This window comes from Aegilops tauschii, chromosome 1 (genome assembly GCF_002575655.3).
Source record: "Aegilops tauschii subsp. strangulata cultivar AL8/78 chromosome 1, Aet v6.0, whole genome shotgun sequence".
Classification (NCBI taxonomy): domain Eukaryota; kingdom Viridiplantae; phylum Streptophyta; class Magnoliopsida; order Poales; family Poaceae; genus Aegilops; species Aegilops tauschii.
Genome location: NC_053035.3, coordinates 475,508,882 through 475,527,710, shown reverse-complemented (window position 1 = coordinate 475,527,710; position 18,829 = coordinate 475,508,882). Strand labels below are relative to the sequence as shown.

The following is an 18,829-nucleotide window of genomic DNA, read 5'->3' as shown; positions in this document are numbered from 1 at the left end:
TTGTATCATTTGTCTTCCCATACACGCCCAAGAAGCTTAGCAGGTTCACGCAAATATTCTTCGTAACATGCATCACGTCGATTGCAGAGCGGACATCTAGGACTTTCCAATATTCTAGCTCCCAAAATATAGATTTCTTCTTCCACATGGGTGCGTGCCCGTCAACTCCCCGCGGAACTGATTGTCCGCCAGGACCCTTTCCAAAGATGACTTTCAAATCCTTGACCATATCAAATATCTCAGCACCAGTACGTTCCGCAGGCTTCGGCCGGTGATCTGCCTTGCCGTTGAAATGCTTGCCTTTCTTTCTTACGTTATGATTTCGGGGAAGAAATCGACGATGACCCAGGTACACGTTCTTCTTACAATTACCCAAACGTACACTTTCAGTCTCATGTAAGCAGTGCGTGCATGCATTGTATCCCTTATTTGTCTGTCCCGAAAGGTTACTGAGAGCAGGCCAATCGTTGATGGTTACAAAAAGCAACGCTCGTAGGTCAAATTCCTCTTCTTTGTGCTCATCCCAGACACGTACACCAGGTCTGCCCCACAACTGTAAAAGTTCATCAACTAATGGCCTTAGGTACACATCGATGTCGTTCCCGGGTTGCTTTGGACCTTGGATGAGCACTGGCATCATAATGAACTTCCGCTTCATGCACAACCAAGGAGGAAGGTTGTAGATGCATAGAGTCACGGGCCAGGTGCTATGGCTGGAGCTCTGCTCGCCAAAAGGATTCATGCCATCAGTACTTAGACCAAATCTTATGTTCCTTGCGCCAGCTGCAAAATCTTTGAACACTCTGTCGATCTTTCTCCATTGCGTTCCATCAACGGAGTGTCTCAACTCCCCGTCGGACTTACGGTCCTCTTTGTGCCATCGCAACGACTTGGCATGCTTTTTGTTCCTGAACAGACGTTTCAACCGTGGTATTATAGGAGCATACCACATCACCTTGGCGGGAACCCTCTTCCTGGGTTTCTCGCCCTCAACATCGTCACCAGGGTCATCGCCTCTGATCTTATAACGCAATGCAGTGCATACAAGGCATTCATTCAAATTCTCGTATTCACCGCGGTAGAGGATGCAGTCGTTAATGCATGCATGTATCTTCAGAACCTCTAAACCTAGAGGGCAGACAACCTTCTTTGCTTCGTACGTACTGACGGGCAACTCGTTATTCTTCGGAAACATATTCTTCAACATTTTCAGCAAATTTTCAAATGATGAGTCAGCTACACCTTTCTGTGCCTTCCATTTTAGCAAATCCAGTGTGCAGCCCAGCTTTTTCAGACTATTATCGCATCCTGGGTACAACGACTTTTTGTGATCCTCTAACATGCGATCCAAATTCTCCCTCTCCTTGTCAGTTTCGCAGCGTCTCCGTGCATCAGCAATGGTCCGACCAAGATCATCAGCGGGCTCATCATGTGCCTCTTCTTCACCTTCACCTAACCCTTCCCCACCTTCAGCATCATCCTCCATGAAAGTATCACCGAAATGATCATGATAGTTGTCATCGATATCATCCCCTTCTTCATCTTCTTCCATTCTAACCCCTCTTTCTCCATGCTTGGTCCAACAATTATAGCTTGGCATGAAACCGTGCCGAAGCAGGTGCATGTGAACGTCTCTTGAGGAGGAGTAACCCTTCTGATTCTTACAGACAGCACATGGACAGATAATAAAACCTCGCTGCTTGTTCGCATTTGCCACTACGAGGAAATCTTTCAAACCCGTAGTGAACTCGCCGGAGAGTCGGGGACCGTACATCCATTGCCGATTCATCTGCATTATTATTATATAAAATATATAATTAACCATCATGCATTTGTTAAACTAACTAGCTAGAAATAATACAAATTAAACAATGAACTACACACATGCATATTTTATCAATGACACATGAAAGGTTCAAGTTGCTAACCGCAATCGCGGAGGAAAAATAAATGAGAAAGCTCAAGTGTGGCTCGGACACTTCATATCATGTTTGTTTCATGCTCTCGGGCATTTCATCGAACACCGTGTGTGCATAGGAGGAACCAAAAGCAAACCCACCACCCCCCTTCTGAATTGTGGCTAAGTGAAGTGAGCTGAGTCCTATATATAGGGATGGGCCTTTAGTCCCGGTTGGCCTGGCCAACCGCGACTAAAGGCCTTCGGGCCAGCCTGAGGACCTTTAGTCCCGGTTGGCCAGGCCAACCGGGACTAAAGCCCCTCCCGTCCGCCAGCTGTCGACCGAGCGCGCTGGGCCCAGATAGTTGGTCGCGGGTCTCCTCCCGAACCGCGACTAAAGACCCCTTTGGTCGCGGTTCGATTATTTTAGGGACTAATGGGGGCGTATGGAAGCCTCTTTTTCTACTAGTGCGGGCACAGGAAGAACACCTGCAACAAGCCTAAGGTTGTGCTGCATGTTGTAGAAAATGCTGACATGCAATTTGCGGCTGACCCTTATTAGATTTAGTTTTTTTGTATGTTGTTGAGGGCTCCGTAGCCATTATCTGGAAGACTGTCTTACGCGTAATAAAAACTGTTGTATTCAGTTTGCCTGTGTTGTGTGAATATTATGTATGTAAGCTGACTGGGATCTCATGTGGCGTGTCCATGTTAGCATGGATTCCATTGCATAGTAGTTGAAAAGCCAAAATAACTGTCGAGTGACTTGTTGTTAGCAAAAATTCAGTTACTTTTCTCTGTTCCCTCCTGCAAGGTTGCTTGGCATCAGTTTCTACTATACAGCTAGGCAGTGACAACAGTGCTTCAATGTGGCTGCAGCCTAAACACCTGTGAGGGCTCCCCAAGTGCGTGTACTTGACGAGGGGGCTGCACTGCATCCTTCCGGAGAGGTCACACCGTAGTCTCATCTACAGCCTACCCTAGGATCAGACAGCCTGTTTCACTGTGTGTGAGTGAAGATGTCTGCCCCGGCTTCCGGCGGGAGCTCTGTTATCCATGCCTCCTCCGGTTCGAGCTCGAATGGCCTAGCTGTCGGCACTGATCAAGACAACCATGTTTAGAATATGAGTTCTGAAAGATCATGCCGGTGGTGGCGGTTCTCCGGCGCATGCAGTTCTGCAGCAGGGTCGTTCACTATTGCAGGTACGTGCCGCTCGTGTTTGTTTTTCGCTCGCAACTTGCAGACGTGTCACACAAAAGAACAGATCGATAATTGCCATTGGTTGCTCGCATGATTCCGTGAAGGGAAGAGCTGGCGGGGCATCGATAACAGACGAATCTGACGGGGCATCGATTCCGTTTGCACCTTTGGCACGCGTTGGTGCAGTACCGAAACGCTGTCGCCAGGGCACACGTCCGTCGGCACGCACCATACAAACGTGTGCTCCTCCCGTCCACAATACGCATTTAATGAGCCGGCGTACACGTCCTAGAATAGCGCGTACGTCCCATATCCCGAATCGATTGGACGCTCGACGATAACGTGACCAGGCAAGCTCGTCCACGCCTTTGAATATTCGGGTACAACTCTTACTAGTACAATATAAGTGTAACATGAAATTCAGTAGTGATGACTTATATATCAACACGTGCCGGTCGTGGTCTCTTCATATGATTAACCTATATATATCACCCTTCTCCTCCTCTATAGTTTTAATACTTTTCTCTCATGTCATGTGTCAGCCACCAAGGCACAAGCTTCTCCACTTAGCCGCAAGAGCGATCAAGCCCGAGCCTTGCCCTGAGCCACTTGGAGACATCGTCCATTTCCTCAGGGATGGTGTGATGGCCTAGTCTGCACAAATGACATGATATCAGTACTACTAAATTTCAGAAGAAAAATACGAAGTGGGAAAATTGTGCATGTCCATATGTAGTACCCGTTGTAGGCTTTCAAATTCAGGTAAGAAAAGCCCGAGTTCCGCAGAAACTCGGCTGACCTCTCACCGTTCCTGTACGTGACTACCTCGTCCCCTGCAGGAACACAAAGAAGGAAATTAACCATTTTTAGTAGTAGTAAATTGCACAATTCAGAAGAGATTAATTCAGCACATGGACTGCAAAACAATAGCAATGCTAACCACTTCCATGGCCAAGCATTATCGGCAAGGCAGCAGCCCTCCTGAAAGCAGTCTGTGAGCTCTCAATCTTGGTCCTCAGGGTCCTAAACAATATTCGAATATGAGCTTAACAGATACTACCAATATACTGTATCAATAACATGAATGTTTTTTCGTCAAAAATATCAGTGTCAGACCTGGAGCAGGGAAGCCAGCCGCTCAACCCAATGATAGCGCTGAGGGTAATAGGGTACGCAACACCGTTTGAGAACCTTCCATGAGCATAACTGTTGGAAATATGCCCTAGAGGCAATAATAAATTGGTTATTATTATATTTCCTTGTTCATGATAATCGTTTATTATCCATGCTGGAATTGTATTGATAGGAAACTCAGATACATGTGTGGATACATAGACAACACCATGTCCCTAGTAAGCCTCTAGTTGACTAGCTCGTTGATCAATAGATGGTTACGGTTTCCTGACCATGGACATTGGATGTCGTTGATAACGGGATCACATCATTAGGAGAATGATGTGATGGACAAGACCCAATCCTAAGCCTAGCACAAGATCGTGTAGTTCGTTTGCTCAGAGCTTTTCTAATGTCAAGTATCATTTCCTTAGACCATGAGATTGTGCAACTCCCGGATACCGTAGGAATGCTTTGGGTGTACCAAACGTCACAACGTAACTGGGTGGCTATAAAGGTGCACTACAGGTATCTCCGAAAGTGTCTGTTGGGTTGGCATGAATCGAGACTGGGATTTGTCACTCCGTGTAAACGGAGAGGTATCTCTGGGCCCACTCGGTAGGACATCATCATAATGTGCACAGTGTGACCAAGGAGTTGATCACGGGATGATGTGAGTTACGGAACAAGTAAAGAGACTTGCCGGTAACGAGATTGAACAAGGTATCGGGATACCGACGATCGAATCTCGGGCAAGTAACATATCGATAGACAAAAGGAATTGCATACGGGATTGATTGAATCCCCGACATCGTGGTTCATCCGATGAGATCATCGTGGAACATGTGGGAGCCAACATGGGTATCCAGATCCCGCTGTTGGTTATTGACCGGAGAACGTCTCAGTCATGTCTGCATGGTTCCCGAACCCGTAGGGTCTACACACTTAAGGTTCGATGACGCTAGGGTTATAGGGAAAAGATATACGTGGTTACCGAATGTTGTTCGGAGTCCCGGATGAGATCCCGGACGTCACGAGGAGTTCCGGAATGGTCCGGAGGTAAAGATTTATATATGGGAAGTCCTGTTTTGGTCACCGGAAAAGTTTCGGGTGATATCGGTAATGTACCGGGACCACCGGGAGGGTCCCGGGGGTCCACCAAGTGGGGCCACCAGCCCCAGAAGGCTGTGTGGGCCAAGTGTGGGAGGGGACCAGCCCCAGGTGGGCTGGTGCGCCCCCCACCAAGGGCCAAGGCGCATGGGAGAGTGGGAGGGGGCAAACCCTAGGTCCAGATGGGCCTTAAGGCCCACCCTAGTGGCGCCCCCCCTCTCCTCCCCTTGGCCGCCCCCCTAGATGGGATCTAGGGCTGGCCGCCAGCCCTTGGGGTGGAAACCCTAGAGGGGGCGCAGCCCCCTCCCCCCTATATATAGTTGAGGTTTGGGGCTGCCCATAGACACGAGAACGTTTCTCTTTCGGTGCAGCCCTACCCCTCTCCCTCCTCCTCCTCTCCCGCGGTGCTTGGCGAAGCCCTGCGGGATTGCCACGCTCCTCCATCACCACCACGCCGTCGTGCTGCTGCTGGACGGAGTCTTCCCCAACCTCTCCCTCTCTCCTTGCTGGATCAAGGCGTGGGAGACGTCACCGGGCTGCACGTGTGTTGAACGCGGAGGCACCGTTCTTTGGTGCTTAGATCGGAATCAACCGCGATCTGAATCGCTACGAGTACGACTCCTTGATCCGCGTTCTTGCAACGCTTCCGCATCGCGATCTACAATGGTATGTAGATGCACTCCCCTTCCCCTCGTTGCTAGATTACTCCATAGATTGATCTTGGTGATGCGTAGAAAATTTTGAATTTCTGCTACGTTCCCCAACAGTGGTATCATGAGCTAGGTCTATGCGTAGTTTCTATGCACGAGTAGAACACAAAGCAGTTGTGGGCGTTGATGTTGCCAATTCTTCTTGCCGCTACTAGTCTTGTCTTGTTTCGGCGGCATTGTGGGATGAAGCGGCCCGGACCGACCTTACACATACGCTTACGTGAGACAGGTTCCACCGACTGACATGCACTAGTTGCATAAGGTGGCTAGCGGGTGTCTGTCTCTCCCACTTTAGTCGGAACGGATTCGATGAAAAGGGTCCTTATGAAGGGTAAATAGAAATTGGCATATCACGTTGTGGTTTTACGTAGGTAAGAAACGTTCTTGCTAGAAACCTATACAAGCCACGTAAAAACTTGCAACAACAATTAGAGGACGTCTAACTTGTTTTTGCAGCATGTGTTATGTGATGTGATATGGCCAGAAGATGTGATGAATGATATATGTGATGTATGAGATTGATCATATTCTTGTAATAGGAATCACGACTTGCATGTCGATGAGTATGACAACCGGCAGGAGCCATAGGAGTTGTCTTTATTTTTTGCATGACCTGCGTGTCATTGAATAACGCCAATAAATTACTTTACTTTATTGCTAAGCACATTAGCCATAGAAGTAGAAGTAATCGTTGGCGTGACAACTTCATAAAGACACAATGATGGAGATCATGATGATGGAGATCATGGTGTCATGCCGATGACGAAGATGATCATGGTGCCCCGAAGATGGAGATCAAAGGAGCAAAATGATATTGGCCATATCATGTCACTATTTGATTGCATGTGATGTTTATCATGTTTTGCATCTTATTTGCTTAGAACGACGGTAGTAAGTAAGATGATCCCTCACTAAAATTTTAAGAGAAGTGTTCCCCCTAACTGTGCACCGTTGCGAAGGTTCGTTGTTTTGAAGCACCACGTGATGATCAGGTGTGATAGATTCTAACGTTCGAATACAACGGGTGTTGACGAGCCTAGCATGTACAGACATGGCCTCGGAACACATGCGAAACACTTAGGTTGACTTGACGAGCCTAGCATGTACAGACATGGCCTCGGAACACAAGAGACCGAAAGGTCGAGCATGAGTCGTATAGAAGATACGATCAACAAGGAGATGTTCACCGATGATGACTAGTCCGTCTCACGTGATGATCGGACACGGCCTAGTTTGACTCGGATCATGTATCACTTAGATGACTAGAGGGATGTCTATCTGAGTGGGAGTTCATAATCAGATGAACTTCATTATCATGAACATAGTCAAAAAGGTCTTTGCAAATTATGTCATAGCTTGCGCTTTAGTTCTACTGTTTAAGATACGTTCCTAGAGAAAAATTTAGTTGAAAGTTGGTAGTAGCAATTATGCGGACTGGGTCCGTAAACTGAGGATTGTCCTCATTGCTGCACAGAAGGCTTATGTCCTTAATGCACCGCTCGGTGTGCTGAACCTCAGCGTCGTCTGTAGATGTTGCGAAACATCTGACACACACGTTTTGATGACTACGTGATAGTTCAGTGTGTATTGCTAACGGTTTAGAATTGTGGCACCAAAGACGGTTTTGAAACGTCGCAGAACATATGAGATGTTCCGAAGACTGAAATTGGGATTTCAGACTAGTGCCCACGTCAAGAGGTATGAGACCTCTGACAAGTTTCTTAAGCCTGCAAACTAAGGGAGAAAAGCTCAATCGTTGAGCATGTGCTCAGATTGTCTGAGTACCACAATCGCTTGAATCGAGTGGGAGTTAATCTCCCAGATGAGATAGTGATGGTTCTCCATAGTCACTGCCACCAAGCTAGTAGAGCTTCGTGATGAACTATAACATATCAGGGATAGTTATGATGATCCTTGAGCTATTCGCGATGTTTGACACCGCGAAAGTAGAAATCAAGAAGGAGCATCAATTGTTGATGGTTAGTAAAACCACTAGTTTCTAGAAGGGCAAGGGCAAAAGGGATACTTCATGAAACAACAAATCGTTTGCTGCTCTAGTGAAGAATCCCAAGGTTGAACCCAAACCCGAGACTAAGTGCTTCTGTAATGAGGGGAACGGTCACTGAAGCAGTACTACCCTAGATATTTGGTAGATGAGAAGGCAGGCAAGGTCGACAGAAGTATATTGGATATACATTATATGAATGTGTACTTTACAAGTACTCCTAGCAGCACCAGGGTATTAGATACCGGTTCGGTTGCTAAGTGTTAGTAACTCGAAATAAAAGCTGCGGAATAAATGGAGACTAGCTAAAAGTGAGATGACGATGTGTGTTGGAAGTGTTTCCAAGGTTGATGTGATCAAGCATCGCATGCTCCCTCTACCATCGAGATTGGTGTTTGCGTTGAGCATAAACATGATTGGATTATGTTTATCGCAATACGGTTATTCATTTAAGGAGAATAATGGTTACTCTGTTTATTTGAATAATACCTTCAATGGTCTTACACCTAAAATAAATCTCGATCGTAGTGATACACATGTTCATGCCAAAAGTAATGATAGTACCACATACTTGTGGCACTGCTGTTTGAGTCATATTGGGATAAAACGCATGAAGAAGCTCCATGTAGATGGATCTTTGGACTCACTCGTTTTTGAAAAGATTGAGACATGCGAACCATGTCTATTGGTATATATGCATGAAGAAACTCCATGCAGATGGATCGTTTGGACTCACTTGATTTTGAATCACTTGAGACATGCAAATCATACCACATGGGCAAGATGACTGAAAGGCCTCGTTTTCAGTAAGATGGAACAAGAGAGCAACTTGTTGGAAGTAATACATTTGATGTGTGCAGTCCAATGAGTGCTGAGGCACGCAGTGGATATCGATATGTTCTTACTTCACAGATGGTTTGAGTAGATGCTGAGTGTATTTACTTGATGAAACACAAGTCTGAATTATTGAAAGGTTCAAGTAATTTCAGAGTGAAGTTGAAGATCGTCGTGACAAGAGGATAAAATGTCTGTGATATGATCATAGAGATGAGTATCTGAGTTACGAGTTTGGCACACAATTAAGACATTGTGGAAAGTGTTTCAAAATTAATACCGCCTGGAACACCATAGTGTGATGGTGTGTCCGAACATCATAACTGCACCCTATTGGATATGGTGCATGCCATGATGTCTCTTATCGAATTACCACTATCGTTTATGGGTTAGGCATTAGAGACAACCGCATTCACTTTAAATAGGGCACCACGCAATTCCGTTGAGACGACACCGTTTAGAGAAACCTAAGTTGTCGTTTCTTCAAAGTTTGGGCTGCGATGCTTATGTGAAAAAGTTTCAGGCTGATAAGCTCGAACCCAAAGCGGATAAATGCATCTTCATAGAAAACCCAAAACAGTTGGGTATACCTCCTATTTCAGATCTGGAAGCAAAAGTAATTGCTTCTAGAAACGAGTCCTTTCTCGAGGAAAAGTTTCTCTCGAAAGAATTGAGTGGGAGGATGGTGAAGACTTGATAAGGTTATTGAACCGTCACTTCAACCAGTGTGTAGCAGGGCATAGGAAGTTGTTCCTGTGGCACCTACACCAATTGAAGTGGAAGCTTATGATAGTGATCATGAAACTTCGGATCAAGTCACCACCAAACCTCGTAGGACGACGAGGATGCGTGCTACTTCAGAGTGGTACGTGATCCTGTCTGAGATATCATGTTGTTGGACAATACTGAACCTACGAGCTATGGAGAAGCGATGGTGGGCCCATATTCCGACAAAAGGTTAGAAGCCATGAAATCCGAGATAAATGGATCTTTGAGAAGAAGACGGACGTGGACGGTAATGTTACCGTCTATGAAGCTCGACTTGTGGCAAAGAGTATTTCCACGAGTTCAAGGAGTTGACTACGATGAGATTTTCTCATCCGTAGCGATGCTTAAGTCCGTCGGAATCATGTTAGCATTAGCTGCATTTATGAAATCTGGCAGATGGATGTCAAAACAAGTTTCCTTACCAGTTTTCGTAAGGAAAGGTTGTATGTGATACAATCAGAAAGGTTTTGTCGATCCTAAGGATGCTAAAAGGTATGCTAGCTCCAGCGATCCTTCCATGGACTAGAGCGAGCATCTCGGAGTCAGAATATACGCTTTGATGGAGTGATCAAAGTTTTTGGGTTTATACAAAGTTTGTTAGAAACTTGTATTTACAATAAAGTGAGTGGGAGCACTATAGAATTTCTGATGAGTATATGTTGTTGACATATTGTTGATCAGAGATGATGTAGAATTTCTGGAAAGCATAAAGGGTTGTTTGAAAGGAGTTTTTCAAAGGAAGACCTGGATAAAGCTGCTTACATATTGGGCATCAAGATCTATAGAGATAGATCAAGACGCCTGATGATACTTTCAAAGAACGCACACCTTGACATGATTTTGAAAGAGTTCAAAATAGATCAGCAAAGAAGGAGTTCTTGGCTGTGTTACAAGGTGTGAGTATTGAGTAAGACTCAAGACCTGACCACAACAGAAGAGAGAGAAAGGACGAAGGTCGTCCCCTATGCTTTAGACGTAGGCTCTATAGTATGCTATGCTGTGTACCGCACATGTAGTGTGCCTTGCCATAAGTTGGTCAAGGGGTACAATAGTGATCCGGGAATGGATCACATGACAGCGGTCGAACTTATCCTTAGTATCTAGTGGACTAAGGAATTTTCTCGATTATGGAGGTGAAAAGGAGTTCGTCGTAAAGGGTTACGTCGATGCGAACTTTGACACTAATCCGGATGGTTCTGAGTAGTAAACCGGATTCGTATAGTAGAGCAGTTATTTGAAATGGCTCCAAATAGCGCGTGGTAGCATCCACAAGATGACATAGATATTCGTAAAGCACACACGGATCTGAAAGGTTCAGACCCGTTGACTAATAACCTCTCTCACAAGCATAACATGATCAAACCAGAACTCATTGAGTGTTAATCACATAGTGATGTGAACTAGATTGTTGACTCTAGTAAACTCTTTAGATGTTGGTCACATGGTGATGTGACCTGTGAGTGTTAATCACATGGTGATGTGAACTAGATTATTGACTCTAGTGCAAGTGGGAGACTGTTGGAAATATGCCCTAGAGGCAATAATAAATTGGTTATTATTATATTTCCTTGTTCATGATAATCGTTTATTATCCATGCTGGAATTGTATTGATAGGAAACTCAGATACATGTGTGGATACATAGACAACACCATGTCCCTAGTAAGCCTCTAGTTGACTATCTCGTTGATCAATAGATGGTTACGGTTTCCTGACCATGGACATTGGATGTCGTTGATAACGGGATCACATCATTAGGAGAATGATGTGATGGACAAGACCCAATCCTAAGCCTAGCACAAGATCGTGTAGTTCGTTTGCTCAGAGCTTTTCTAATGTCAAGTATCATTTCCTTAGACCATGAGATTGTGCAACTCCCGGATACCGTAGGAATGCTTTGGGTGTACCAAACGTCACAACGTAACTGGGTGGCTATAAAGGTGCACTACAGGTATCTCCGAAAGTGTCTGTTGGGTTGGCATGAATCGAGACTGGGATTTGTCACTCCGTGTAAACGGAGAGGTATCTCTGGGCCCACTCGGTAGGACATCATCATAATGTGCACAGTGTGACCAAGGAGTTGATCACGGGATGATGTGAGTTACGGAACGAGTAAAGAGACTTGCCGGTAACGAGATTGAACAAGGTATCGGGATACCGACGATCGAATCTCGGGCAAGTAACATATCGATAGACAAAGGGAATTGCATACGAGATTGATTGAATCCCCGACATCGTGGTTCATCCGATGAGATCATCGTGGAACATGTGGGAGCCAACATGGGTATCCAGATCCCGCTGTTGGTTATTGACCGGAGAACGTCTCGGTCATGTCTGCATGGTTCCCGAACCCGTAGGGTCTACACACTTAAGGTTCGATGACGCTAGGGTTATAGGGAAAAGATATACGTGGTTACCGAATGTTGTTCGGAGTCCCGGATGAGATCCCGGACGTCACGAGGAGTTCCGGAATGGTCCGAAGGTAAAGATTTATATATGGGAAGTCCTGTTTTGGTCACCGGAAAAGTTTCGGGTGATATCGGTAATGTACCGGGACCACCGGGAGGGTCCCGGGGGTCCACCAAGTGGGGCCACCAGCCCCAGAAGGCTGTGTGGGCCAAGTGTGGGAGGGGACCAGCCCCAGGTGGGCTGGTGCGCCCCCCACCAAGGGCCAAGGCGCATGGGAGAGTGGGAGGGGGCAAACCCTAGGTCCAGATGGGCCTTAAGGCCCACCCTAGTGGCGCCCCCCCTCTCCTCCCCTTGTCCGCCCCCCCTAGATGGGATCTAGGGCTGGCCGCCAGCCCTTGGGGTGGAAACCCTAGAGGGGGCGCAGCCCCCTCCCCCCCTATATATAGTTGAGGTTTGGGGCTGCCCATAGACACGAGAACGTCTCTCTTTCGGTGCAGCCCTACCCCTCTCCCTCCTCCTCCTCTCCCGCGGTGCTTGGCGAAGCCCTGCGGGATTGCCACGCTCCTCCATCACCACCACGCCGTCGTGTTGCTGCTGGACGGAGTCTTCCCCAACCTCTCCCTCTCTCCTTGCTGGATCAAGGCGTGGGAGACGTCACCGGGCTGCACGTGTGTTGAACGCGGAGGCACCGTTCTTCGGTGCTTAGATCGGAATCAACCGCGATCTGAATCGCTACGAGTACGACTCCTTCATCCGCGTTCTTGCAACGCTTCCGCATCGCGATCTACAATGGTATGTAGATGCACTCCCCTTCCCCTCGTTGCTAGATTACTCCATAGATTGATCTTGATGATGCGTAGAAAATTTTGAATTTCTGCTACGTTCCTCAACAATAACATGCGGCAGAGTGGAGCGCAGTGGCGGCTCCCATGCTGAAACCGCCTATCCCAAGCCTCACTGGAGATCGTGCGCTATTAGCATTAGTACATAATTTTTATTTGCTAAATGAATGTGGTACATGTAGAAAAAATCAGATTACCATCAGAGGGCTCGGACGATAGCAGGTTTTCTATGTGTGCGGCGGATGCGTCCAGCCCTTGGACGTCGTCGGGGCCGTCAACTGAAGTCTCCTCCACATCGAATCCTGTTTCATTCTAGTATGCAATGCAATGCAATGCAAAAATGGTCATTTCTGTCCCAGAAACAACCTATAAAAACTGGGGGAAAAGCAAAGCTGCAGCCAAGCCAAGCCATATCCCATATGTAATTAATTAGGTTGAGAGGCTTACATGCAGTACATGGGAATCCACCGAAGGCCGCTACGGGCCGCGTTGGCGCAGTAGGGCAAATCCATTTGACCTGCACGGAGATGCACGAGGCTGTTAAACTTAAAAACAATAGTTATTCTGAAGAGGATAACTGAGCTTGAGGGTTCAGATAATCTTCATTAATTAATTAATCCGAAGATAACAAGAATTAGCTATACATATACTATTGATGTGCTGAGGGGAAGAGGAGGAATTAGGAATAGGATTGTAGATGGGTGTTCAACTTACATTATCCAACGGGAGATTGCCCAGGACCTGGGACCAAGTGCACAAGACGAAGCCGTGGAAAAGGAACAAATTAGGTCTCCATAAATTAATTAATTAAAAATGAATGAGATAAAAAGTATTGCAGCTAGTCATCAATGATGACTAGCTGCAATACTTTTTATCTCATTCATTTTTAGTTCACGTTCCTCTTGCAAAACATGCACTTGCATATATTCGACTGACTGAATGACGCGTGTGTATAAGTACTCCATCAGAAAAGAAAAGCGGTGGGGAATAAGAGACAAGTGAGAAGTGAGGAAGGAATAATCAGTGTGTACTGGTTCTGGTTGTGGCATATGACAAAATGGGTCGACCCTATGCCATGCATACGTGCCTTCACACTTCCTGGTGTTGTGGTTGCGCCTCTTCCTTGGTTATGGTTAGTTTCTGGTCTCCTCTCTCTCTCCATTTTGCGTCGAGATTGTCCGGCCATCGAGCTGTGGCTGATTGTGGTGCCGACGATCGAGCCACTGATTGAGGGATCGGCTATGTGGTCTAGGGTGTAGAACTTGATATGAAAAGAACAAATCTGTTAGCGCACTTCTTTTCATGCTATGACGGACACCCTCTATAGACGCCATTTGAAGAATTATATGTTTACCTTGTTCCGCTTGTATGAGGTGTGATTGACATTTGAGCATCCTGTTATTGGTTAGCAAAGTTGCATTCATTTGCAATCTGCCAATAGTTTAAGCATGTTAAATTTTCTCCGGTGTAGCTGTGCTAGTTTCATTTCCCTTTTAGTGCTTGTCCTTGTTGTGCCTGTTAGTGATCGTCGGGCCCATTTTGTGTGCTTTTGTCTTGATTTTCATCTCTATTAGCTGATGATTTTGGTGTGGTTGGATTCCACCTATCTTAGTTGCTCTTTTTTATGTGGTTGGATTCCATATGGACGTATCAAATGGTTGTTATGTGGATATGATTGTTGATAACTCCCTGATTTGGTTTATTTGTTTTACTATGTACTGATTGTGTTGAGTTTGATATTTCTAGGCTTAAAATAACTTGGTTATTTCATTGCGTGTCTGGTAGTTTCTCCTGAGCTAGTCATGTTCCAGGGATGAATGTCTAATAGTTATGCTGGTTGTATGTGCAGCAAGGAGCTAACCAATGCCCATGATGGCAAGGCAGTACGGGAAGAGATCCCTGAAGAAATCTAGGAGAAAATCTAGGGAGCCCTGACAAAACGAAGGAAAAAACCAACGGGCCGTGAGAACTTCGAGAGCATCCTCGATGCCAGCTGCAAGAACTACGTCAAGCCCAACAAGAACTGCAACCTCACGTTATGGGTCAACGGCTGCGAGCCTGACTGGGGGTGCACCATGCCACAACCCTGTATAATAGTTATGCCCGTTGTGTGTGCAGCAAGGATGCAACCATGCCTATGATGGACTGGCAGTATGTGTAGCAAGCCCTGAAGAAATCTCGGTGAAATGAAGGTGAAAATCAAACTGCTGCCAACCCTTCCGAACCTGGTAATCCTCCTGCAAATATGCAAATTGATATGCTCAAGGCCACCTGGAGATAAATTGAAACAATCACACAATTTCCATTAATATGGGCGAATTTCCTTTAATAAGGGAAGGGGCTGTTTTGTTAGGGAGTTACTGTTTTGTTTGTCCTGCCCAATTATTCATCATGGTTGAACTAATCGATGGAAGGGTTGTTTCATTCATCAACAAGATAAAATAGGACACACCATGTTAGTCAGTTAGTTTACTGTTTGAATAAATCGAAACGACCATCATTTTGGATAAATTACAGCAATGGTCCATCAAGGGGCGTGAGCAATTTTCCTTGTCATGTTTCTGAATGATTCTGGTTCATGGCCCACACATTAATCTATCTGACATGGTGCAGGGGACTTGCCACAGTGCTTGTGCACCGCCGCCTAGCTCAGGTTGAAGATCCATCTAACTCAGTGATGGTTGTAGACATTAACTTGATGGTTGTATAAATTAATACCATCTTGCTATATCTACCTGAGAAACGATTTTGGTGGTATGGGGTTTTTGAACCTCAGGGGTCTCAATGTCTGTCTTCCGGGGACCTGGGTGAAAAATTATCCTGCTGACCGATCTAAAAACATTGGTGCAGGATCATAGATCAAAGCCCCCCTACTGCTAGGCTAGCCTTTGGATGCGTGTTAATGATGGTCTGCTAACTGCTGATAGCTTGGCTACACTTAGAACTGTTGATGATGCCCTGCTCTTCTTGTTTTTTTTTGTTGTGTGGTGTGGAACGCTAGGACTTATCTCTTGTTTTGATAGTGACTTTGATTCTATTGCTGATCCTTGGCATTTTTTTTACTGCTCATCGCTCCTGCTGCTGTCTTATGTAGTACTAGTATATTTGTCTTTGCGAGGTAACCCACACTTGCTTTCAGGGCCTGGCCTGAAATGGGTTCCCTCCTGATGATTTTGCTTCATACTCCCTCCGTTCCTAAATATAAGGCCTTTTACAGATTCCAATACAGACTACATACGGGGCAAAATGAGTGTATGTAGTCCGTATTGAAATCTCTAAAAGGTTTTATATTTACAAATAGAGGGAGTACTACTTTCGCATCGCCCTACAGAATGTGCATTGACACTTGACAGTAGAGTTCCTTTTGCCCATGTGTGTGTGAGAGAGGAAAATAGTACGAGAGTCATGGATGAGAGCTAGCACCTATGGCCTAACAATTTGAAGATCAAGGACAGGGAATAAAAACAATTCAACCAGATTAGATGGTGTCCCATTGGTTACTAGTCTACTGCTTGTGTCCGTTATTTACCAAAACTAAATCTCACTTGCATTGTTTGTTTTGGGTTTGTTGGTAAGCTCTCTCCTGGCTATCTTAATACTTTGGATCATTATGGGTATGGCTATCTTATTGCCTGATAAACCCTCTCTATTGTTTTACTATGTACTGATTGTGTTGATTTGATATTTCTAGGCTTAAAATAAGTTTGTTATTTCATTGCATGTTTGGTAGTTTCTCCTGAGCTAGTCATGTTGCAGGGGTGAATGTCTAATAGTTATGGCTGTTTTGCTGGTTGTATGTGCAGCAAGGAGCCAACCAACGCACATGATGGCCAGGCAGTACAGGAAGAGATCCCTGAAGAAATCTAGGCGAAAATCTTGGGAGCCCTGACAAAACGAAGGCAAAAACCAACGGGCCGCGAGAACTTCGAGAGCATCCTCGATGCCAGCTGCAAGAACTATGTCAAGCCCAACAAGAACTGCAACCTCACGTTGTGGGTCAACGGCTGCGAGCCTGACTGGTGGTGCACCATGCCGCCACCATGTCTAATAGTTATGCCCGCTTTGTGTGCAACAAGGATCCAATTGATATGCTCAAGGCCACCTGGAGATACACACATAATATGACTTGTTGAATAGAACCAATTGTCGCTGACGCTGGTGTCGAGGCTGCCTGAGCATGGCGAGAAGCTAAAGAAGCAGATACACTATCTAGATGAGTTGCTAGTGGCGATTGACTCTTTCACCCGAGTTGCCTATGTAGGTTACATGTGGATGAATTTGAATCATCAGCTGAAGCATGTGACCTTCGTTGCCGCATGACCATGAAATGTTTGGTTGATGTATCTTAACATTTATTGTTTGGCTTGTATTATCTGCCATGTCTTTCTAGATCGTCCAAGGAGTTGTAGATCATGTAACCCATTTGTTTTTGGGTCAAAAATAGATTGCATTGTGTGCATGTTCCTCTTTGCTTTCACCCGCCTATGAATATGCTAGGGTCTCTTCAAATCAGATTTGCATTGTGTGCTGACTCGGGATGACTACAAGCAACGGTGAAATTCCTACAAGTTTCAGACAGGCGGTCGAGCGATGATGTTGAGTTCAAGTAACTCTTATGTGTAACACCCAATATGTGAGTTGTTCACTTTCACGCAGGTCAGTGGTCAGTGTGTGATGGCGTTGGACTGATACTCTGGAAGTTGGGAGCGCAAACTAGAGTAATAGGAACTTAACTTTGCTCGAGTGTTGACTGTGGTCAAGAAAAGAAGGAACTACAAGTTGCAGGTGGAGTCATATGGAGTCTTTGGAGTAGCAGCGGTACTCATGGGATAAGCTCAAGTCCAATGTACATGGAAGTTTGACGCATTGACGAATTCAAGGTGGTGGAGAATATTCGCCAAGGTGGAGTTTGTTAGAGTTGTGTCGAATATTGTGTACAAGGTAGGTTACAGTTGGACTCTGAGTAGTATTGTGTTTACATAGGATATGGAGTCGTGTCCTAGTAGGACACTTGTATCCTAGGCCTCTCATATATAGTGGGGATAGACACACGATGTAACCTATGCCAACATAATAGCACCGGAACGTAGGGGAAGCCGGCGGCATGTGCCGGCGTCCAGGGCGACCGGGTGCGGTATTGTAGCGGTGTCATGGGGAGGAGCGCCCATAGTCAGGCCCGGGGATGTAGCCATATCGATGAACCTCGTTAACAAATCTCGGTGTCGTGCTCGTGTGATTGCTTGGTCCTCGGATGATCGACGGTATGCCTCGGATTTATTCTAACATCCCCGGAAATAACTGACCCAATAAACCTCACTTTGTTATTAACCTTCAACAACTCTTCCCCAATATTTACCAGCATTACTTTCTGCACATCATAAATCAGTTAATGTGGCAGTTTGTACTTGAGCAAATCTGATTGACTGTTATGCGTGGGTCTCTTCAAATATAAAATCTGAGCATCAGCCAATATATATCTAGGTTACATGACCTGTGGATGAATATGATCATCAGCCGAAGCATGTGTCCTACGTTGTTGCATGATCATGTAAATGCTCTCTAATTTCATTTCAACTAAGAGATGCAACTCAAGAACCACCATCGCCTCTTTGGTTTACTAAATAAATGCTCTCAACAAGATGGCATGTTAAATTCTACCCCCTCCGTTCCTAAATATAACCTTTTTATAGATTCCAATACAGACTACATAGGGAGCAAATTGAATGAAAATAAAATGTGTCTATATACATCTGTATGTACTCCCTCCGTTCCACAATACATGCCTTTCATTTGTCAAAATATAGATGTATCTAGACATGTTTTAGTATATAGGTATATCCATTTTTGGACAAATGGAAGTCAAGTATTTTGAGATCAGGTGGTACTTCCATGAGGTTAAAGCTCATCATATAGTGGAAAAATTAATAAAACTTTTGGTGCA

At 45.4% G+C, this 18,829-nt stretch overlaps 1 pseudogene; it reads right to left on the bottom strand.

Annotated features, from left to right (window-relative positions):
• Positions 1-3,547: 3,547 nt before the first annotated feature.
• Positions 3,548-18,490, bottom strand: LOC141039147 (acyl-protein thioesterase 1-like; annotated as a pseudogene).
• Positions 18,491-18,829: the final 339 nt, after the last annotated feature.